General features: G+C 38.8%; 1 long non-coding RNA gene and 1 other non-coding gene across 2 annotated transcripts in view; one reads left to right on the forward strand and one right to left on the reverse strand.

Moving 5' to 3' along the window:
- The first annotated feature begins 204 nt into the window (after positions 1-204).
- The window catches only part of LOC137768669 (uncharacterized), a 161608-nt gene continuing 137252 nt past the window's right edge, over positions 205-24560 (forward strand). Inside the window, exon 1 of the long non-coding RNA XR_011074775.1 lies at positions 205-360. This is a non-coding gene — a long non-coding RNA (uncharacterized lncRNA). The remainder of the gene's footprint in view (positions 361-24560) is intronic.
- LOC137768959 (U6 spliceosomal RNA) lies at positions 4191-4297 on the reverse strand. The gene has a single exon (XR_011074878.1). It is a non-coding gene; the product is annotated as a U6 spliceosomal RNA (small nuclear RNA).

The raw sequence follows: 24560 nt of genomic DNA on the forward strand, positions 1-24560 counted from the left end.
GTGTGCACGTGTGTGTATGATAATGGTGATAGTACTCTGTTAATGTTGAAGTGAAGGTGATACAGCTCTGAAGAGAGTGAAGGTGAGAAAATAAACACCGTTGTTAAGCTTTACACATGTTACTTCACTTTATCAGCATAACAACTTGTATGAGGGAACATTTTCACTTCTTTTTTAATAGATGAGCTATCAGAGGATCAGAGAAACAAGAGCCTCACCCTTGGATAAGGCCTTGTCCAGGCAGTGGCAGTGAGACTGGGAGGAAAACTCTCACCCTGCTCCTCAGGGGTAAAGCTGACAGCTCTCCTGGAGGTATACAGGAAGGCATTCTGGCTTCTATATGGAGATCCTCTGTACAAGGTACCTGTGTGTTTCTTTTGTGGTTGGGAGGGGACATCGACCAAGGGAAGACACACTGGGTCAGTCTAGGGCTATGTAGTCTAAGGCTAGAGTTGCCAAGTATTGCATGGGAAATACTTATATTGAAAATTATTTGCTGTTTTTTTGAAACTCAGATTTAACTGGGTGGGTATTCTGTTTTTTGTTGTTTTTTGCTCAATCTCCCAACTCTACCTGTGGCATCTGAACCCCTGTCAGAAGTGCTGAGCCAGAAAAAAAAAAAAAAAAGTGCTGAGCAGATCACAAGAGCAGAGAGAGTCACTGCCTTAGACTTTGTGAATCCCCATACAGATTCATCAACTGTTCATTTATTCATACATCATTGACAGAAACAATGACTACCTACCAGGGTCAGGCAGCATGCTAGGTTCTGAATGAGACTTGTGAATGTTCGCTCCCAGGGTTTACAGTGTCTAGTACAGAGGTTCTCAAATTTTAGCAGATATTAAGGTCACTTGGGAAGCTTGGTTAAAAAATCCCCTAGAGATTATGACTCTAAGAGTAAAACCCTGAAATTTGTGTTCTTAATGAACACTCCAGGTGATCTTGAGATGGGTGCCAGGAGCATACTTTGATAAGTACTGGTCTAGTAAATGGAAGGAGACTTCATCCAGAAATTACAAGTATAAATAAGAAATACTCCTCAGTGAGACTTATATACTGGTACATTGTGTGATTTGAGTTTCTCTAAGGTATTAATGCAGTTTATAGAGTGTTGTATTCTCCACATTACTTTTTTTAAATGAAAGTGTCTTCTGGTAAGATATAACTAAGTGTGCTAGCAAGTGGGAATTGGCTCTTGAAAAGAGAGATTGTCCCCAGATTTCTGATCAGAGCCTCAAGTCAAATGAAGTATGACATTCTTATAAAGTAGCTTAGACCTCTTGAGCCACAGTCAGTTCTACACCATGGTTATATATGAAAGCCTTGTTTCTGGAAGGAAAAGGTTCATTGTATTTCATAGCGTTAAAAGCAAGGACCTGTACCTACACTTTTTCAAACCAGTTCTCTATTTCAACATAGTATTTGTGGTACTGATAGGGTATGTGCAGGCATTTCTGTATTTGTTGTTGAACACCCTGACTGCTGAATCCTCTATACAAAGTCAAGTCAAAGCAGTGAGCATTCTGGGAGGGATGCCAACAACAAATTGTAGTAATCCAGCCTTGTTGTTATAAAAGCATGAATCAAAAGCTCAGCATCTTGCTGAGACAGCAGTCATCTTAACCTTGTTATACTCTTGAGATGGTAATACGAGGTCTTATCAATATGGCTGATATGGCTCTCAAAGGAAGGATGAGGGTCAAAAATGGCTGAAATTTATCATGGAGAATATTGCTTTGTGGGATATCCAGCTATGGAATTGTGACTACCTATTAAATCCTCTATGAAGTAAGAAATATATGGTCCACTGCCTGCAGGATTAGAGAAGGGGAAGGAGGTGGAATCAAAAGTGAAATAAAACTGGTCAAATGAGATGAAAGTCTGCTTTCTTAATTTTCAGCCATAGGCATCAGTGTTTGAGATTACCCCTTAGGCAGCTTCTGATTGAGTGGGGACAGTTCCCTGACATGGAAGATTAAAGGTTTTCTGGGTGGCTGTATTTTAAATGATGAAATCTTTTCAAAGAGATTTTATTTTTGTAATCAAGTCTAGGCTGTGTTCATGTGAAAGCACATTATAAGTGACCCAGACGATTAATAGCATTTAAATAAGTATATAGAACAAAGCTACTGTGATCTATAGTTTCTATTTTTTTTTTCAATTTGGGCTTTTTTTTAATGAAGTTCTTTTTTTTTAAGACTTATTATTTATTTATTTGTTTTATTAATTTTTTTGGCTGCGTCGGGTCTTAGTTGCGGCACACAGGATCTTCATTGAGGCATGCAGGATCTTTTGTTGCGGCACGCAGGGTCTTCATTGTGGTGCATGGGCTTCTCTCTAGTTGTGGTGTGCGGGTTTTCTCTCCTCTAGTTGTGGCACGCAGGCTCCAGAGCGCGTGGCCTCTGTAGTTTGCGGCACACAGGCTCTCAAGTTGAGGCGTGTGAGTTCAGTAGTTGTGGCGCACAGGCTTAGTTGCCCTGCAGCATGTGGGATCTTAGTTCCCTGATCAGGGATCGAACTTGGGTCCTCTGCGTTGTAAGGTGGATTCTTTACCACTGGACCACGAGGGAAGTCCCTCAATTTGAGCTTTATATCTAGAAAGAAGTTTCTTAGAAACTTCTTAGAAAGAAGTCAAACCAAGACTGATACCAAGAAGACAGCTTTCTTGAGGAATTATCATTCGTATTCAGTTCCAACCTCATTCCTCCAGGAGGAAGGGCAATATGCAGAGTGTTCAAAAGCCTGGGCTTTGAAGTGAGAAAGACCTGGACATGAATCACAACATTGTCACTTCCAAGTTGTGAGACCTTGAGCGAGTTACTTACTTCTCTGTGCCTTGGTTTTATTAGCTATAAAATGCAGGTAAGATCAGTACTTGCTTCATAAAGTCTTTGTGAGGATGAAATGAGATATGTAAAATGCTCTCTACAGTGCCTGGCACATGGTATGTACTCTGTAAATATTAGCAGTGGAGAATTTGAGACTCCCCCCAAAATTGCACCTCTCTTTTCCTACCCAGGTTATGAATAATTGGGAATTTTAGAAAAAGTAAAGAAACAAGCAAAATATCACCTTATTAATTATAGAGAAAGGTTGGAGAATGCAGTTTAGTTTGAAAGATAAATTGGTCTGCTAAATGTACCCCAGAATTAGGTAGACTCACCCTACCTGTTATAGCAGTACCACCTGGGCCGGCCTTCCCATGGAAAGAGAAAGAAGAGCAGAACATGCTTGTCCCTACAGGAAGCTCTTTTTCAAGAATGGCAGAACTGGATTGAGCATGCCCAGATATTCTTTTCCAAGTAACCAGAGACATCATTCTATATCACCAGGGCCTGAGTGATTAAAAGGTCAGAAGTGAAAGGATGTGTTAGATAAAAGTCTTCTTCATGAAAACAAAGACTGAGGAGAAGATGTTCTTGTCTAACATAAAATGTTATCAACATCATCAATAATTCATTTCCATTATACTTCATTTAATTCAATATTACCTCCTAACTTTATGTTTTCAAATCATACCTTGGCTGTATTAGTTTCCAACCACAAACGTAGTAGCTAAGACAATGTAAATTTTTTCTCATACAGTCCGGAAGTCAGAAGTCCATAAACTAAAGTCAAGGTATTGGCACGGCTGATTTTTCTGGAGACTCTGAGGGGAGAATCATTTCTTTGCCTTTTTCAGCTTGTAGAGGACACCTGCTTGTGGTTCTTTCTTTGCATCATTCCAACCTCTTGCTTCCGTCCTCATATCTCTTACTACTCTCTTGCACCTACACATATAATCCAGGATAATCTCCTATTTCAGAATTATCAGTCACATGGGCAAAGTCCCTTCTGCCATGTTAAGTACTAAAGTCAAAGGTTTCAGGGATTAGGATGTTAACATTTTGGTGGAGTCCATATTCAGCCTATCACAATGACATTTTTTTTAACATCGTTATTGGAGTATAATTGCTTTACAATGTTGTGTTAGTTTCTGCTGTATAACAAAGTGAATCAGATATATGTACACATATATCCTCATATCCCTCCCTCTTGCATCTCCCTCCCACCCTCCCTATCCCAACCCTCTAGGTGATCACAAAGCACAGAGCTGATCTCCCTGTGCTATGCAGCTGCTTCCCACTAGCTATCTATTTTACATTTGGTAGTGTATATATGTCAATGCGACTCTCTCACTTCATCCCAAAAATATGGAATGCTTCACGAATTTGCGTGTCATCCTTGCACAGGGGCCATGTTAATCTTCTCTGTATCGTTCCAATTTTAGCATATGTGCTGCCAAAGCGAGCACCACAGTGACATTTTGATTATTTCATTTTGCCTTGTAGCTATTTTTCTTGTTACTGTGTACAGTATTCTTTTTAATTTCCTGAGTCAGGTTGTAAGTTCCTCAAGGATAGATATCAAATCTTCCATGTTTTTATATGTTTACTACTTCATTATATCGTGTGTTTAAGGTAAAACAATGCTCATAATAGGCACTCAGTAAAGCCTACTGATTTAAATACTCTTGAATCACACAGTCTTTAGAATGGAGACACGGGTCTGGTCTACATATGTTCCAGGAGAAACAATCTTAGCTTTGACTCTGGATCCTATAAACATTCAGACTACATAAGAGACAATGTAGAGTGAAGCATTAGGATGTAACTTGTTTTCCAGAATTCTCACTGTTGGACTGTAGACAGGCTTTGGGACAGTCAGTTAAGTGTTAAGATTTACTGGAAATCCATGGGATTACTCCAGCCACACTCTCCTTCCTTCTGATAAAGAAGAGAAATATTGCAATTCTTGTGAGTGGATGTGAAAACTTACCCTGCACAATTTAACTGGCTCTCCCCATTAAACTTTGGAGGGAGGAGGATTATTATACAATGGAATTTGTTTCTGATTTTTGCTGCAATGGTTAATAAGAAGTGTACTGTGACTTGAAATGAATATGGACACAAAATAATTCTCTCAGACATAGGTACATCTCAAATGCATGGTTGTTCATCACTTACGGGTTGAATTAGAAAATTGTGGAGACCAATATGTAATTTTAAGGTATTCAATTTACGTTAATAGATACCTAAATGAACCATAGAATTAGCTCTGAAACATATAGCCCAATTCATACGCATAATTTTAAAAGTTAGCAATGCTATATAGTAGCCTTGCATATAATGTTTTGGTACATAATTAAGACAAAAGATAATCTTTGTGCTTAGCCCTCAAAATTTGCAATTGACCTTTTGTACCTGACCTGTGCTACCTTCCTATCTTTCCTCTCCCTCCTTGAGTTTTCCTCTCTAGAATGGTAGAATCTGAATTGCAGAACTGGAAAGGACCCTAGAGGCCATCTTGTCAATTTGGACATTTTACAACTGAGACCACAGTTCTCAAAATATTAATTGACTTGCTTAAGGTCACACAGCTATTGGCAGAGCTTTATTAAAAACTCAGTTCTCCTAATTCTCTGTAAAGATTTTTTCCCCCTCTACTTAGGTAAGATAATTTAGAAGTATAGAGGAATAAAAGAAATAATCTAGTAGTAAAGCAATGGGGGGTGAGAGGATTCTGGAAATACTGTGGCTTAAAGGAGACACAGTTCTCAGTCAACTACTTTCTAGAGCTTATCATCTGTTAGAGCAAGAGGAAGAAGGATGTGTCTGCCTTGGGGATGAAAATAAGGCCAACGTGAAGGAAATCACAAAAAGAAAAAAGAAAAAGAAAAAAGAAAGCAGGTGTGGCAATAGTAGAAACTATGTTAATAGTAGGAAAAGAGGTATGTAAAGTTAAAAGTAGTAATCAATATAGGGGAATCTTGCAATAATAAAGTGATAAATTGAACAAACAGTTTATGAAGAATCTGAAAACCACACAATGAAAACACCCAAAGACCACATAATAGCTAAATATAAAAAGATATATCTATTAGATGTGCAAGGATAAATTACAAAACTACAGTTATAATGGGATACCTTAAAATACCCATTTTTAGAATTATATGAGATTATAAGGGAATTGAATAATGATATCAACACATTTTCTTGTATAGAGAGAGCAAGACAGAAAGAAAAATTCAGAAACATGTATCTCTCTTTTTTTTTTTTTAAGTGTGAGACAATCAGGAGTTTCTTTTTTTTTTTCAATTTGACTTTCCTAGTTTTTTTTTTTTTTTTTTAACATCTTTATTGAAGTATAATTGCCTTACAACGGTGTGTTAGCTTCTGCTTTATAACAAAGTGAATCAGTTATACATATACAATATGTTCCCATATCTCTTCCCTCTTGCATCTCCCTCCCTCCCACCCTCCCCATCCCACCCCACCCCTCTAGGTGGTCACAAACCACCGAGCTGATCTCCCTGTGCTATGCGGCTGCTTCCCACTAGTTATCTATTTTACATTTGGTAGTGTATATATGTCCATGACACTCTCTTACCCTGTCACATCTCACCCCACCCCCTCCCCATATGCTCAAGTCCATTCTCTAGTAGGTCTGTGTCTTTATTCCCGTCTTGCCACTAGGTTCTTCATGGCCTTTTTTTTTTTTCCTTAGATTCCGTATATATGTGTTAGAATATTGTATTTGTTTTTCTCTTTCTGACTTACTTCACTCTGTATGACAGACTCTAACTCCATCCACCTCATTACAAATACCTCCATTTCATTTCTTTTTATGGCTGAGTAATATTCCATTGTATATATGTGCCACATCTTCTTTATCCATTCATCTGTCGATGGACATTTAGGTTGCTTCCATGTCCTGGCTATTGTAAATAGAGCTGCAATGAACATTTTGGTACATGACTCTTTTTGACCTATGGTTTTCTCAGGGTATATGCCCAGTAGTGGGATTGCTGGGTCGTATGGTAGTTCTATTTGTAGTTTTTTAAGGAACCTCCATACTGTTCTCCATAGTGGCTGTATCAATTTACATTCCCACCAACAGTGCAAGAGTGTTCCCTTTCCTCCACACCCTCTCCAGCATTTATTGTTTCTAGATTTTTTGATGATGGCCATTCTGACTGGTGTGAGATGATATCTCATTGTAGTTTTGATTTGCATTTCTCTAATGATTAATGATGTTGAGCATTCTTTCATGTGTCTGTAGGCCATCTGTATATCTTCTTTGGAGAAATGTCTATTTAGGTCTTCTGCCCATTTTTGGATTGGGTTGTTGGTTTTTTTGTTATTGAGCTGCATGAGCTGCTTGTAAATCTTGGAGATTAATCCTTTGTCAGTTGCTTCATTTGCAAATATTTTCTCCCATTCTGATGGTTGTCTTTTGGTCTTGTTTATGGTTTCCTTTGCTGTGCAAAAGCTTTTAAGTTTCATTAGGTCCCATTTGTTTATTTGTGTTCTTATTTCCATTTCTCTGGGAGCTGGGTCAAAAAGAATCTTGCTGTGATGTATGTCATAGAGTGTTCTGCCTATGTTTTCCTCTAAGAGTTTGATAGTGTCTGCCCTTACACTTAGGTCTTTAATCCATTTTGAGTTTATTTTTGTGCATGGTGTCAGGGAGTGTTCTAATTTCATACTTTTACATGTATCTGTCCAATTTTCCCAGCACCACTTATTGAAGAGGCTGTCTTTGCTCCACTGTATATGCTTGCCTCCTTTATCAAAGATAAGGTGACCATATGTGTGTGGGTTTATCTCTGGGCTTTCTATCCTGTTCCATTGATCTATATTTCTGTTTTTGTGCCAGTACCAAACTGTCTTGATTACTGAAGCTTTGTAATATAGTCTGAAGTCAGGGAGCCTGATTCCCCCAGCTCCATTTTTCGTTCTCAAGATTGCTTTGGCTATTCGGGGTCTTTTGTGTTTCCATACAAATTGTGAAATTCTTTGTTCTAGTTCTGTGAAAAATGCCAGTGGTAGTTTGATAGGGATTGCATTGAATCTGTAGATTGCTTTGGGTAGTAGAGTCATTTTCACAATGTTGATTCTTCCAATCCAGGAACATGGTATATCTCTCCATCTATTTGTATCATCTTTAATTTCTTTCATCAGTGTCTTATAATTTTCTGCATACAGGTCTTTTGTCTCCTTAGGCAGGTTTATTCCTAGATATTTTATTCTTTTTGTTGCAATGGTAAATGGGAGTGTTTTCTTAATTTCACTTTCAGATTTTTCGTCATTAGTGTATAGAAATGCAAGAGATTTCTGTGCATTAATTTTGTATCCTGCTACTTTACCAAATTCATTGATTAGCTCTAGGAGTTTTCTGGTAGCATCTTTAGGATTCTCTATGTATAGTATCATGTCATCTGCAGATAGTGACAGCTTTACTTCTTCTTTTCCGATTTGGATTCCTTTTATTTCTTTGTCTTCTCTGATTGCTGTGGCTAACACTTCCAAAACTATGTTGAATAATAGTGGTGAGAGTGGGCAACCTTGTCTTGTTCCTGATCTTAGTGGAAATGGTTTCAGTTTTTCACCATTGAGGACAATGTTGGCTGTGGGTTTGTCATATATGGCCTTTATTATGTTGAGGAAAGTTCCCTCTATGCCTACTTTCTGCAGGGCTTTTATCATAAATGGGTGTTGAATTTTGTCAAAAGCTTTCTCTGCATCTATTGAGATGATCATATGGTTTTTCTCCTTCAATTTGTTAATATGGTGTATCACATTGATTGATTTGCGTATATTGAAGAATCCTTGCATTCCTGGGATAAACCCCACTTGATCATGGTGTATGATCCTTTTAATGTGCTGTTGGATTCTGTTTGCTAGTATTTTGTTGAGGATTTTTGCATCTATGTTCATCAGTGATATTGGCCTGTAGTTTTCTTTCTTTGTGACATCTTTGTCTGGTTTTGGTATCAGGGTGATGGTGGCCTCGTAGAATGAGTTTGGGAGTGTTCCTCCCTCTGCAATATTTTGGAAGAGTTTGAGAAGGACAGGTGTTAGCTCGTCTCTAAATGTTTGATAGAATTCACCTGTGAAGCCATCTGGTCCTGGGCTTTTGTTTGTTGGAAGGTTTTTAATCACAGTTTCAATTTCAGTGCTTGTGATTGGTCTGTTCATATTTTCTATTTCTTCCTGGTTCAGTCTCGGCAGTTTGTGCATTTCTAAGTATCTGTCCATTTCTTCCAGGTTGTCCATTTTATTGGCATAGAGTTGCTTGTAGTAATCTCTCATGATCTTTTGTATTTCTGCAGTGTCAGTGGTTACTTCTCCTTTTTCATTTCTAATTCTATTGATCTGAGTCTTCTCCCTTTTTCTCTTGATGAGTCTGGCTAGTGCTTTATCAATTTTATCTTCTCAAAGAACCATCTTTTAGTTTCATTGATTTTTGCTATTGTTTCCTTCATTTCTTTTTCATTTATTTCTGACCTGATCTTTATAATTTCTTTCCTTCTGCTGGCTTTGGGGTTTTTTTGTTCTTCTTTCTCTAATTGCTTCAGGTGCAAGGTTAGGTTGTTTATTCGAGATGTTTCCTGTTTCTTGAGGTAGGCTTGTATTGCTATAAACTTCCCTCTTAGCACTGCTTTTGCTGCGTCCCATAGGTTTTGGGTCGTCGTATCTCCATTGTCATTTGTTTCTAGGTATTTTTTGATTTCCCCTTTGATTTCTTCAGTAATCACTTCGTTATTAAGTAATGTATTGTGTAGCCTCCATGTGTTTGTATTTTTTACAGATCTTTTCCTGTAATTGATATCTAGTCTCATAGCGTTGTGGTCGGAAAAGATACTTGATACGATTTCAATTTTCTTAAATTTACCAAGGCTTGATTTATGACCCAAGATATGATCTATCCTGGAGAATGTTCCATGAGCACTTGAGAAAAATGTGTATTCTGTTGTTTTTGGGTGGAATGTCCTATAAATATCAATTAAGTCCATCTTGTTTAATGTATCATTTAAAGCTTGTGTTTCCTTATTGATTTTCATTTTGGATGATCTGTCCATTGGTGAAAGTGGGGTGTTAAAGTCCCCTACTATGATTGTATTGCTGTTGATTTCCCCTTTTATGGCTGTTAGTATTTGCCTTATGTATTGAGGTGCTCCTATGTTGGGTGCATAAATATTTACAATTGTTATAGCTTCCTCTTGGATCGATCCCTTGATCATCATATAGTGTCCTTCTTTGTCTCTTGTAATAGTCTTTATTTTAAAGTCTATTTTGTCTGATATGAGAATTGCTACTCCAGGTTTGTTTTGATTTCCATTTGCATGGAATATCTTTTTCCATCCCCTCACTTTCAGTCTGTATGTGTCTCTAGGTCTGAAGTGGGTCTCTTGTAGACAGCATATAGATGGGTCTTGTTTTTGTATCCATTCAGCCAGCCTGTGTCTTTTGGTGGGAGCATTTAATCCATTTACATTCAAGGTAATTATCGATATGTATGTTCCTATTCCCATTTTCTTAAATGTTTTGGGTTTGTTATTGTAGGTGTTTTCCTTCTCTTGTGTTTCTTGCCTAGAGAAGTTCCTTTAGCATTTGTTGTAAAGCTGGTTTGGTGGTGCTGAACTCTCTCAGCTTTTGCTTGTCTGTAAAGGTTTTAATTTCTCCATCGAATCTGAATGAGATCCTTGCTGGGTAGAGTAATCTTGGTTGTAGGTTTTTCTCCTTCATCACTTTAAGTATATCCTGCCACTCCCTTCTGGCTTGCAGAGTTTCTGCTGAAAGATCAGATGTTAACCTTATGGGGATTCCCTTGTGTGTTATTTGTTTTTTTTCCCTTGCTGCCTTTAATATGTTTTCCTTATATTTAATTTTTGACAGTTTGATTAATATGTGTCTTGGCGTGTTTCTCCTTGGGTTTATCCTGTATGGGACTCTCTGTGCTTCCAGGACTTGATTAACTATTTCCTTTCCCATATTAGGGAAGTTTTCAACTATAATCTCTTCAAATATTTTCTCAGTCCCTTTCTTTTTCTGGGACCCCTATAATTCGAATGTTGGTGCGTTTAATGTTGTCCCAGAGGTCTCTGAGACTGTCCTCAGTTCTTTTCATTCTTTTTTCTTTATCCTGCTCTGCAGTAGTTATTTCCACCATTTTATCTTCCAGGTCACTTATCCTTTCTTCTGCCTCAGTTATTCTGCTATTGATCCCATCTAGAGTATTTTTAATTTCATTTATTGTGGTTTTCATCATTGCTTGGTTCCTCTTTAGTTCTTCTACGTCCTTGTTAAATGTTTCTTGCATTTTGTCTATTTCCAAGATTTTGGATCATCCTTACTATCATTATTCTGAATTCTTTTTCAGGTAGACTACCTATTTCCTCTTCATTTGTTAAGTCTAGTGTGCTTTGACCCTGCTCCTTCATCTGCTGTGTGTTTTTCTGTCGTCTCATTTTGCTTATCTTACTGTGTTTGGGGTCTCCTTTTCACAGACTGCAGGTTTGTAGTTCCCGTTGTTTTTGGTATCTGTCCCCAGTGGCTAAGGTTGGTTCAGTGGGTTGTGTAGGCTTCCTGGTGTAGGGAACTAGTGCCTGAGCTCTGGTGGATGAGGCTGGATCTTGTCTTTCTGGTGGGCACGTCCACGTCTGGTGGTGTATTTTGGGGTGTCTGTGGCCTTATTATGATTTTAGGCAGCCTCTCTGCTAATGGATGGGGCTGTGTTCCTGTCTTGCTAGTTGTTTGGCATAGGGTGTTCAGCACTGTAGCTTGCTGGTCATTGAGTGATGCTGGGTCTTGATGTTGAGATGGAGATCTCTGAGAGATTTTTGCCGTTTGGTATTACGTGGAGCTGGGAGGTCTCTTGTGGACCAGTGTCCTGAAGTTGGCTCTCCCACCTCAGAGGCACGGCCCTGATGCCTGGCTGGAGCACCAAGAGCCTTTTGTCCACACGGCTCAGAGTAAAAGGGAGAAAAAATAGAAAGAAAGAAAGAAAGAGGCTATAATATAGTGAAGTAAAATAAAGCTATTGTAAAGCAAAGCTATACAGACAAAATCTCACCCAGAAGCATATACATATACACTCACAAAAAAAAAAGGAAAAGGGGAAAAATTAATATATCCTGGTCCCAAAGTCCACCTCCTGAATTTGGGATGATTCGTTGTCTATTCAGGTATTCAACAGATGCAGGCACATCAGGTTGTTTGTGGAGTTTTAATCCGCTGCTTCTGAGGCTGCTGGGAGAGATTTCCCCTTCTCTTCCCTGTTCGCACAGCTCCTGGGGTTCAGCTTTGGATTTGGACCCGCCTCTGCGTGTAGTTCGCCTGAGGGCGTCTATTCCCCGCCCAGATAGAACGGGGTTAAAGGAGCCGCTGCTTCGGGGGCTCTGGCTCACTCAGGCCGTGGGGAGGGAGGGGTACAGAGGAGGCGGGGCGAGCCTGCGGCGTCAGAGGCCAGCGTGACGTTGCACCAGTCTGAGGCGCGCAGTGCGTTCTCCCGGGGAATTTGTCCCTGGATCATGGGACCCTGGCAGTGGCGGGCTGCACCGGCTCCCGGGAGGGGCGGTGTGGAGAGTGACCTGTGCTCACACACAGGTTTTTGGAGGCGGTAGCAGCAGCCCCAGCGTCTCACGCCCGTCTCTGGGGTCCGCGCTGATCGCCGCGCTCGCGCCCTTCTCTGGAGTTCGTTTAGGCGGCGCTCTGAATCCCCTCTCCTTGCGCGCAGCGAAACAAAGAGGCAAGAAAAAGTCTCTTGCCTCTTCGGCAGCTGCAGACTTTTTCCCGGTCTCCCTCCCAGCCAGCTGTGGTGCGCTAACCCCTTCAGGCTGTGTTCACGCCGCCAGCCCCAGTCCTCTCCCTGCGATCCGACCGAAGCTGAGCCTCAGCTCCCAGCCCCGCCTGCCCCGGCGGGGGAGCAGACAAGCCTCTCGGGTTGGTGAGCACTGCTCGGCGCCGAGCCTCTGTGCGGGAGTCTCTCCGCTGTTTCCTCTGTGCCCCTGTTGCTCTGGGGTCCCCGCTGATAGCTGCGGCTCGCGCCCGTCTCTGAAGTTCGTTTAGGCGGCGCTCTGAATCCCCTCTCCTCGCGCACCAGGAAACAAAGAGGGAAGAAAAAGTCTGTTGCCTCTTCGGCAGCTGCTGACTTTTTCCCGGACTCCCTCCCGGCTAGCTGTGGTGCACTAACCCCTTCAGGCTGTGTTCATGCCGCCAACCCCAGTCCTCTCCCTGCGATCCGAGCCTCAGCTCCCAGCCCCGCCCGCCCCGGCGGGGGAGCAGACAAGCCTCTCAGGCTGGAGAGTGCTGGTCGGCACCGCTCCTCCGTGCGGGAACCTCTCCGCTTTGCCCTCCGCACCCCTGTGGCTGCACTCTCCTCCGTGGCTCCGAAGCTTCCCCCCTCTGCCACCCGCAGTCTCTGCCCGCGAAGGGGCTTCCTAGTGTGTGGAAATCTTTCCTCCTTCACAGCTCCCTCCCACTGGTGCAGGTGCCGTCCCTATTCTTTTGTCTCTGTTATTTCTTTTTTCTTTTGCCCTACCCAAGTACGGGGGGAGTTTCTTGCCTTTTTGGAGGTCGGACGTTTTCTGCCAGCGTTCAGTGGGTGTTCTGTAGGAGCAGTTCCACGTGTAGATGTATTTCTACTGTATCTGTGTGAAGGAAGGTGATCTCCGCGTCTTACTCTTCCGCCATCTTCTCTCTTCCCTCCTAGTTTATTAAAAATTTTATTTAATTATTTATTTATGGCTGTGTTGGGTCTTTGTTTCTGTGTGAGGGCTTTCTCTAGTTGCGGCAAGTGGGGGCCACTCTTCATCGTGGTGCGCGGGCCTCTCACTATCGCGGCCTCTCTTGTTGCGGAGCACACACTCCAGACGCGCAGGCTCAGTAGTTGTGGCTCACGGGCCTAGTTGCTCCGCGGCATGTGGGATCTTCCCAGACCAGGGCTCGAACCCGTGTCCCCTGCATTGGCAGGCAGATTCTCAACCGCTGCGCCACCAGGGAAGCCCCAAGAAACATATATCTCTTTTTTTTTTTTTTTTCACACACACACACTCTATTTTATTTTTACAAGGGATAAATAGACTGACACCAAGTATTGTACATGGATGACCACAACAAAAGCAACAATGATTGCAATTACCAAACATGAAACACACTCATACTATGTCATAATATTGACATTCAGTCCAGTAATCCTCCACTGTAACAGCTCCTTTACTTTGCAGTGAAAATTGATTTGTATATTCTTTGCCTCTGAGTCCTTGTGGGATTTTTTTTTTTTTTAAATTCAGACAGAAAGTCACAAAAATTATACTCATCCTCATCAGTTCACTCAGTCCCATGTAATTAATTTTTTTTTTCATCTTGATCTTTTGTTAGCACTTTTATGAGTTCATCAGTTTTTCATTAGAGTTCTGAAAATGCTTATTCATTCAGTTCAGCAGTACAGTCAGTTACCAGAAACCTGTACTTGTCAGAGTCTTTTCCATGAATTTCTTGAAGATGAAACCCTTTTATAGGAACATATTTGCAAAATCATCAGAGTACACCCAGAACTGTCTGTAAATGACAAAAGACTTAAAAATGACCACGGTTAAAGATTTGACAAAAGTTCATAATAATGCAGTTGACAAGAAAATTAGTTATTTCTGAGATATACATTTTAAAGTAATAACTAGGATTATTACTTATAACATTATACCAGAACATATAAGATTTTTAGAACTTTCATGTAATGTCTGAAACATTTATATTAACATATTTCCATACATATTTCCATACAAATACAAATATAAGATTTTTAGAAATTTCATGTAATGTCTGAAACATTTATATTAACATATTTCCATACATATTTCCATACAAATACAAATATAAGATTTTTAGAAATTTCATGTAATGTCTGAAACATTTATATTAACATATTTCCATACAAATAACCCAATGAAAGTTTAGTATTAGTTGTTTTGTTTGTTTTTTTATACTGCAGGTTCTTATTAGGCATCAATTTTATACACATCAGTGTATACATGTCAATCCCAATCGCCCAATTCAGCACACCACCATCCCCACCTCACCGCATTCCCCCCTTGGTGTCCATATGTCCATTCTCTACATCTGTGTCTCAACTTCTGCCCTGCAAACTGGCTCATCTGTACCATTTTTCTAGATTCCACATACATGCATTAATATACGATATTTGTTTTTCTCTTTCTGACTTACTTCACTCTGTATGACAGTCTCTAGATCCATCCACGTCTCAACAAATGACTCAATTTCGTTCCTTTTTATGGCTGAGTAATATTCCATTGTATATATGTACCACAACTTCTTTATCCATTCGTCTGCTGATGGGCATTTAGGTTGCTTCCATGACCTGGCTATTGTAAATAGTGCTGCAATGAACATTCGGGTGCATGTGTCTTTTTGAATTACGGTTTTCTCTGGGTATATGCCCAGTAGTGGGATTGCTGGGTCATATGGTAATTCTATTTTTAGTTTTTTAAGGAACCTCCATATTGTTCTCCATAGTGGCTGTATCAATTTACATTCCCACCAACAGTGCAAGAGGGTTCCCTTTTCTCCACACCCTCTCCAGCATTTGTTGTTTGTGGATTTTCTGATGATGCCCATTCTAACAGGAGTGAGGTGATACCTCATTGTAGTTTTGATTTGCATTTCTCTAATAATTAATGATGTTGAGCATCTTTTCATGTGCTTCGTGGCCGTCTGTATGTCTTCTTTGGAGAAATGTCTATTTAGGTCTTCTGCCCATTTTTGGATTGGGGTGTTTGTTTCTTTGATATTGAGCTGAATGAGCTGTTTATATATTTTGGAGATTAATCCTTTGTCCGTTGATTCATTTGCAAATATTTTCTCCCATTCTGAGGGTTGTCTTTTCGTCTTGTTTATGGTTTCCTTTGCTGTGCAAAAGCTTTGAAGTTTCATTAGGTCCCACTTGTTTATTTTTGTTTTTATTTCCATTACTCTAGGAGGTGGATCAAAAAAGATCTTGCTGTGATTTATGTCAAAGAGTGTTCTTCCTATGTTTTCCTCTAAGAGTTTTATAGTGTCCAGTCTTATATTTAGGTCTCTAATCCATTTTGAGTTTATTTTTGTGTATGGTGTTAGGGAGTATTCTAATTTCATTCTTTTACATGTAGCTGTCCAGTTTTCCCAGCACCACTTATTGAAGAGACTGTCTTTTCTCCATTGTATATCTTTGCCTCCTTTGTCATAGATTAGTTGACCATAAGTGCGTGGGTTAATCTCAGGGCTTTCTATCTTGTTCCATTGATCTATGTTTCTGTTTTTGTGCCAGTACCATATTGTCTTGATTACTGTAGCTTTGTAGTAGAGTCTGAAGTCAGGGAGTCTGATTCCTCCAGCTCCATTTTTTTGCCTCAAGACTGCTTTGGCTATTCGGGGTCTTTTGTGTCTCCATACAAATTTTAAGATGATTTGTTCTAGCTCCGTAAAAAATGCCATTGGTAATTTGATAGGGATTGCATTGAATCTGTAGATTGCTTTGGGTAGTATACTCATTTTCACAATGTTGATTCTTCCAATCCAAGAACATGGTATATCTCTCCATCTGTTGGTATCATCTTTAATTTCTTTCATCAGTGTCTTATAGTTTTCTGCATACAGGTCTTTTGTCTCCCTAGGTAGGTTTATTCCTAAGTATTTTATTCTTTTTGTTGCAATGGTAAATGGGAGTGTTTCCATAATTTCTCTTTCAGATTTTTCATCATTAGTGTATAGGAATGCAAGAGATTTCTGTGCATTAATTTTGTATCCTGCAACTTTACCATATTCATTAATTAGTTCTAGCAGTTTTCTGGTGGCAGTTTTAGGATTCTCTATGTATAGTATCATGTCATCCGCAAACAGTGACAGTTTTACTTCTTCTTTTCCAATTTGTATTCCTTTTATTTCTTTTTCTTCTCTGATTGCCGTGGCTAGGACTTCCAGAACTATGTTGAATAATAGTGGTGAGAGTGGACATCCTTGTCTCGTTCCTGATCTTAGAGGAAATGCTTTCAGTTTTTCACCATTGAGAATGATGTTTGCTGTGGGTTTGTCATATATGGCCTTTATTATGTTGAGGTAGGTTCCCTCTATGCCCACTTTCTGGAGAGTTTTTATCAGAAATGGGTGTTGAATTTTGTCAAAAGCTTTTTCTGCATCTATTGAGATGATCATATGGTTTTTCTTCTTCAATTTGTTAATATGGTGTATCACATTGATTGATTTGCGTATATTGAAGAATTCTTGCATCCCTGGGATAAATCCCACTTGATCGTGGTGTATGATCCTTTTAATGTGTTGTTGGATTCTGTTTGCTAGTATTTTGTTGAGGATTTTTGCATGTATATTCATCAGTGATATTGGTCTGTAATTTTCTTTTTTTGTAGTGTCTTTGTCTGGTTTTGGTATCAGGGTGATGGTGGCCTCATAGAATGAGTTTGGGAGTGTTCCTGCCTCTGCAATTTTTTGGAAGAGTTTGAGAAGGATGGGTGTTAGCTCTTCTCTAAATGTTTGATAGAATTCACCTGTGAAGCCATCTGGTCCTGGACTTTTGTTTGTTGGAAGATTTTTAATCACAGTTTCAATTTCATTACTTGTGATTGGTCTGTTCATATTTTCTATTTCTTCCTGATTCAGTCTTGGAAGGTTATACCTTTCTAAGAATTTGTCCATTTCTTCCAGGTTGTCCATTTTATTGGCATAAAGTTGCTTGTAGTAGTCTCTTAGGATGCTTTGTATTTCTGCGGTGTCTGTTGTAACTTCTCCTTTTTCATTTCTGATTTTATTGATTTGAGTCCTCTCCCTCTTTTTCTTGATGAGTCTGGCTAATGGCTTATCAATTTTGTTTATCTTCTCAAAGAACCAACTTTTAGTTTTATTGATCTTTGCTATTGTTTTCTTTGTTTCTATTTCATTTATTTCTGCTCTGATCTTTATGATTTCTTTCCTTTTGCTAACTTTGGGTTTTGTTTGTTCTTCTTTCTCTAGTTTCTTTAGGTGTAAGGTTAGATTGTTTACTTGAGATTTTTCTTATTTCTTTAGGTAGGCTTGTATAGCTATAAACTTCCCTCTTAGAACCGCTTTTGCTGCATCCCATAGGTTTTGGGTCGTCGTGTTTTCATTGTCATTTGTCTCTAGGTAGTTTTTTATTTCCTCTTTGATTTCTTCAGTGATCTCTTGGTTATTTAGTAACGTATTGTTTAGCCTCCATGTGTTTGTCCTTTTTACGTTTTTTTCCCTGTAATTCATTTCTAATCTCATAGCGTTGTGGTCAGAAAAGATGCTTGATATGATTTCAATTTTCTTAAATTTACTGAGGCTTGATTTGTGACCCAAGATGTGATCTATCCTGGAGAATGTTCCGTGCGCACTTGAGAAGAACGTGTAATCTGCTGTTTTTGGATGGAATGTCCTATATATATCAATTAAATCTATCTGGTCTATTGTGTCATTTAAAGCTTCTGTTTCCTTATTTATTTTCATTTTGGATGATCTGTCCATTGGTGTAAGTGAAGTGTTAAAGTCCCCCACTATTATTGTGTTACTGTCGATTTCCTCTTTTATAGCTGTTAGCAGTTGCCTTATGTATTGAGGTGCTCCTATGTTGGGTGCATATATATTTATAATTGTTATATCTTCTTCTTGGATTGATCCCTGGATCATTATGTAGTGTCCTTCCTTGTCTCTTATAACATTCTTTATTTTAAAGTCTCTTTTATCTGATATGAGTACAGCTACTCCAGCTTTCTTTTGATTTCCATTTGCATGGAATATCTTTTTCCATCCCCTCACTTTCAGTCTGTATGTGTCCCTAGGTCTAAAGTGGGTCTCTTGTAGACAGCATATATATGGGTCTTGTTTTTGTATCCATTCAGCCAGTCTATGTCTTTTGGTTGGGGCATTTAATCCATTCACGTTTAAGGTAATTATCGATATGTATGTTCCTATGACCATTTTCTTAATTGTTTTGGGTTTGTTTTTGTAGGTCCTTTTCTTCTCTTGTGTTTCCCACTTAGAGAAGTTCCTTTAGCATTTGTTGTAGAGCTGGTTTGGTGGTGCTGAATTCTCTTAGCTTTTGCTTGTCTGTAAAGCTTTTGATTTCTCCATCAAATCTAAATGAGATCCTTGCCGGGTAGAGTAATCTTGGTTGTAGGTTCTTCCCTTTCATCACTTTAAGTATATCATGCCACTCCCTTCTGGCTTGCAGAGTTTCTGCTGAGAAATCAGCTGTTAACCTTATGGGAGTTCCCTTGTATGTTATTTGTCGTTTTTCCCTTGCTGCTTTCAACAATTTTTCTTTGTCTTTAACTTTTGCCACTTTGTTACTATGTGTCTCGGCTTGTTTCTCCTTGGGTTTATTCTGTATGGGACTCTCTGCGCTTCCTGGACTTGGGTGGCTATTTCCTTTCCCATGTTAGGGAAGTTTTCGACTATAATCTCTTCAAATATTTTCTCTGGTCCTTTCTCTCTCTCTTCTCCTTCTGGGACCCCTATAATGCGAATGTTGTTGCGTTTAATGTTGTCCCAGAGGTCTCTTAGGCTGTCTTCATTTCTTTTCATTCTTTTTTCTTTAGTCTGTTCCACAGCAGTGAATTCCACCATTCTGCCTTCCAGGTCACTTATCCGTTCTTCTGCCTCAGTTATTCTGCTATTGATTCCTTCTAGTGTAGTTTTCATTTCAGTTATTGTATTGGTCGTCTCTGTTTGTTTGTTCTTTAGTTCTTCTAGGTCTTTGTTAATCATTTCTTGAATCTTCTCAATCTTTGCCTCCATTCTTATTCCGAGGTCCTGGATCATCTTCACTATCATTATTCTGAATTCTTTTTCTGGAAGGTTGCCTATCTCCACTTCATTTAGTTGTTTTTCTGGGGTTTTTTCTTGTTCCTTCATCTGGTACATAGTCCTCTGCCTTTTCATCTTCTCTATCTTTCTGTAACTGTGGTTTTTGGTCCACAGGCTGCAGGATTGTAGTTTTTCTTGCTTCTGTTGTCTGCCCTCTGGTGGTTGAGGCTATCTAAGAGGCTTGATGGGAGGCTCTGGTGATGGGTAGAACTGACTGTTGCTGTGGCGGTCAGAGCTCAGTAAAACCTTAATCCACTTGGCTGTTGATGGGTGGGGCTGGGTTCCCTCCCTGTTGCTGTGGCGGTCAGAGCTCAGTAAAACCTTAATCCACTTGACTGTTGATGGGTGGGGCTGGGTTCCCTCCCTGTTGGTTGTTTTGCCTGAGGCAACCCAACACTGGTGCCTACCCGTGCTCTTTGGTGGGGTTAATGGCAGACTCTGGGAGGGCTCACACCAAGGAGAACTTCCCAGAACCTCTGCTGCCAGTGTCCTTATCCCCACGGTGAAACAGAGCCACCACTCGCCTCTGCAGGAGACCCCCCAACACCAGCAGGTATGTCTGGTTCAGTCTCCCCCAGGGTCACTGCTCCTTCCCCTGGGTCCCGATGCGCACACTACTTTGTGTGTGCCCTCCAAGGGTGGGGTCTCTGTTTCCCCCAGTCCTGTCAAAGTCCTGCAATCAATTCCCACTAGGCTTCAAAGTCTGATTCTCTAGGAATTCCTCCTCCCGTAGCCGGACCCCCAGGTTGGGAAGCCTGACGTGGGGCTCAGAACCTTCACTCCAGTGGGTGGACTTCTGTGGTATAAGTGTTCGCCAGTCTGTGAGCCACCCACCCAGTAGTTATGGGATTTGATTTTACTCTGATTGCGCCCCTCCTACCGTCTCGCTGTGGCTTCTCCTCTGTCCTTGGACGTGGGGTATCCTCCTTGGTGAAGTCCAGGGTCTTCCTGTCAATGATTGTCCAGCAGCCAGTTGTGATTCTGGTGCTCTCGCAAGAGGGAGTGAGAGCACGTCCTTCTACTCCGCCATCTTGGTTCAACATATATCTCTTGAATGGAGAATCTAAAATTTTTTTCTATGTCTATGGAAACTTCACAAAAATAGATGTGTAATTGACCACAAAGCAAATCTTGACAAAATTTTGAAAGCAATATTTTTACAGACTACTCTCTCTGACCATGTTAAAATAGGAGATAATGAAATAGTGATTTTCTTTTTTTCCTCCAACCCCGAACCTACTTGGAAATTAAGAATGCACTCCTGGTTAGCCCATGGACCAAAGACCACATGAAAACTGAAATTACAAACTATCTTAAAAAACAGTAAAAAAATGATGAATATCAAAACCTACAGAACAGCAAATCTCAGAGAGAAAATTTATAGCCTTAAATTCCTTTGATAAGTGGTAAAATAAAAGGGAAAGAGGATGGAAGATATTTGAAACTCCAAAGAAAATTATTGATTTCCGAGCAAAGTAAACATACCAAAATTGATAAAGAAGTACAGACCTAGAATAAAACAATTATGACTGAAGAAGTGAAAAAGGTGATTAAAGTTATATCATTAAAAAAAAAAAGCATTGTGAACCCTTGCACATTGCTGGTGGAAATATGAAATGATGCAGGCACTAAGGAAAGGAGTGATGGTTCCTCAAATAATTAGACATAAACCAAATGATTCAGCAATCTCACTTCTAGTTATATACCCCCAAGAAATGAAAGCAGGGGCTCAAAAAGATAGTTGTATACCAATGTTCATAGCAGCATTATTCATAATAGCCAAAAGGTGAAAACAACCCCAAATCCATCAACAGATCAATGGATAAACTAACTTGGTATATACATACGATGGAATATTATTCAGCCTTAAAAAGGAATGAAGTTCTGATTCATGCTTCAACATGGATGAACCCTGAAAACATTATGCTAGGTTAAATAAGCCAGACATAAAAGATATATATTGTATGATTCCACTTATATGAGGTACCTAGAATAGGCAAATTCATAGAGACAGAAAGTAAAAGAGGTTATCAGGGGTTGGAGAAAGGGTAGGATATGGAGTTATTGTTTAATGGGTGCAGAGTTTCTGTTTGTGATGATAAGTTTCTGGAAATGGGTAGTGGTGGTGGTTGAGTAACACTGTCGATGTACTTAGCGCCACTGAATTGTACATTTAAAAGTGGTTAAAATGATAAATTTTGTTATGTATATTTTTATCACATTAAGAAAAATGTATCATGACCAGATATTTTCCTGAGTTCTAACTAATCTCAGAAGAACAGTTATTTCTCGTATTACTTAATTTACACAATAAAAAGATGGAAATTTCTCAAATCGTTTTTGAAGACAGCACAACTTTAATACCCAAATTTGGCAAAAGTATTTCAAAATCAAAAACTATAAACCAATTACACATATGAATTTAGATACACTAACATTAAAAAATTTCAAATAAAATCTGGCTTTGTATTAAAAGAAGATTTATTAAGACCAACTAGAATTTATCCAGAAATGCAAAGGTGGTTCAATATCAGAAAAATCTTATTGTAATTTGTCTAATCAACAAACTAAAAGAGGAAAAAAACCTTATCATTTTAAGAGAAGCTGAAAGCATATTAGATAAAATTTCGAAGGATACCCTAGGGTAAAATATGAGTAGAGTGAAATTACTTTTAAAACCTTGAAATCATGTCAATTGAAATCAGGAACTAGATGGAAATGCTCATTATTGCTGTTAATACTCAACAGTTTTGCAGTTATAACAAATGTTATAACATGGATCATTTGATAAAATGTTGGAAAGGAAGAGATTAAATCATCTCTTTTTTACTGTTGAATATGATTATATATTTAAAAATGCCAAGAATTCTAACACAAGAAAGGTATGAAGAAAATAATTGTGTAGATAAACAAGTAGAAGATGAAATAGAGTAAAGGAATAGATTTTCTCTCAGTTAACAAAGCCTAAAAGTAAAAATAGGGGAAAATCCATTAAAATAACAGTACAAGCATAAAATGTTTAGAAATACATTTACCAAGAGTAGAATTTTACAAGAACACTTATAAAATCTTTGAATTATACAAAGTAATATTTTTAAAAATGGAAAAGACACAATATTCTTGGAGGGTGAGATACAATAAAAATCTCAGTTCTGTTAAAATTAAAATAAGAATTCATTGCAATTTTAATTAGACTCTAGAGAATTTTATTTTGGGAGGGATTTCATAAAATAATCCAATATGAAATACTAAATGCCTGAGAATATTCATGAAAAATATAAAGAAGAGCTGGGATAAACTACCTACCTTATCATCGTTAGAAATACAATAGCCATTGTAATAAAGATCAATGTGGCATTGTGCTAAAACTAGGAAACTAGATAAAAACAGAATAAAAATTGGTTAAATGATTCCAGTGTATATGAGAGTTTAATATATGATAAAGTTAGTAGTATTTCAATTCAGTGAGTAAAGGATGAATAATCAACCTAGGAGATGAAGGAACAAAGAATAGAGATAAATATTTCATAGAAGATAAAATCCAAATGGCCAATGAACATTTGAGAAGATGTTCAAAATTACTGGTAGTGAGAGAAATGCAAATTAAATAAAAATTAGTGTTATTTACACCCATCAGAATGGCAAAAATGTGGAAAGAATGATAACAGTTATTGCTGGTTGTAATATGAGGAAGTGGGTACTTTCATATATTGGTAGACAAATGGAATTTTGCAGTCTTTTGGGAAAGCAATCTGGTACCAATTTATTGAAATGAAAAATACATGCATTCTTGATCTGTAGTCCTACTGCTGGGAATTTATAGTAATACAAATTACTATATAGTTGTATATAGTAATAAAATCACCAGCTTATAAAATTGCATGTACAAGGATTATGTATTACAGAATTTTTCAGTTGGGTAAAAATACAGAAAGTTGGAAATATAATAAATGCCCATTAATAGGGAAGGCTTGAAATAAATATTGGTTTGTCCACATTGTGGAATATAATGCTACTATGCATCCATTAAAAATAATAAAAAATAATAAAAATTAGAACTATACTAGTTAATTTAGAGCAATGTACTCAAGGCATTTTTTAAAGAGAAAAGTAAGATACAGAGGAGTGTGTATAGTATGATACAAATTTTATAATCAATTTCAAACTCCTTATCAATGCAGATATATGTGTATATGCTTGTATGTATGTGTGTGTGTGTAATTACATGAGCCTGAAATAAAGCATGGAGGTACAAACACAGGGTTGTTAACATGGGTTACCAGATCGACTGGAAGAAAGGTCAGTAAATCTGGATGAGTTGGAGAGAATTGTTGGAAAGAGGTGAAATTGGAGGGAAGCAGAAAGTGGGGGGGGGTAGATAATTAGCTTTTTCTTTATACATTTTCGTAAGTTTTATTTATTGCAGCAAGCATGTGTTAATCCATAGTTTGAAAAAAATATATAAAAGGAACCTTTAAAATATTGTGTAGATTAAATTCTCTTTGATACTGTAGTTAGTTGAATGGTGGCCTCCCTAAAGATGTGTCTACTCAGACCATGTGAATGTGATCTTATTGGGAAAAACCATCATTGCAGATGTAATTAATTTAAAGCTCTCCAGATGTTCTCATCTGGATTAGGGTGGACCCTAAATTCCTGACAAGTGTTTTCGTAAAAGAAGAGAAAGGTAGAAGATGTGAAGAAGAGAAGGCCATGTGAAAGCTGACGCAGGGATTGGACTGAGAGCCACAAGCCAAGGAATGCCAAGAGCCACCAGACGATGAAAGAGGCAAGGAACAGGATCTCCCTAAAGCTGCTGGAGGGAGTCCAGCCCTACTGACACTTGATTTTGGACTTCTG

Source organism: Eschrichtius robustus, chromosome 8 (assembly GCF_028021215.1).
Source record: "Eschrichtius robustus isolate mEscRob2 chromosome 8, mEscRob2.pri, whole genome shotgun sequence".
Taxonomy (NCBI): domain Eukaryota; kingdom Metazoa; phylum Chordata; class Mammalia; order Artiodactyla; family Eschrichtiidae; genus Eschrichtius; species Eschrichtius robustus.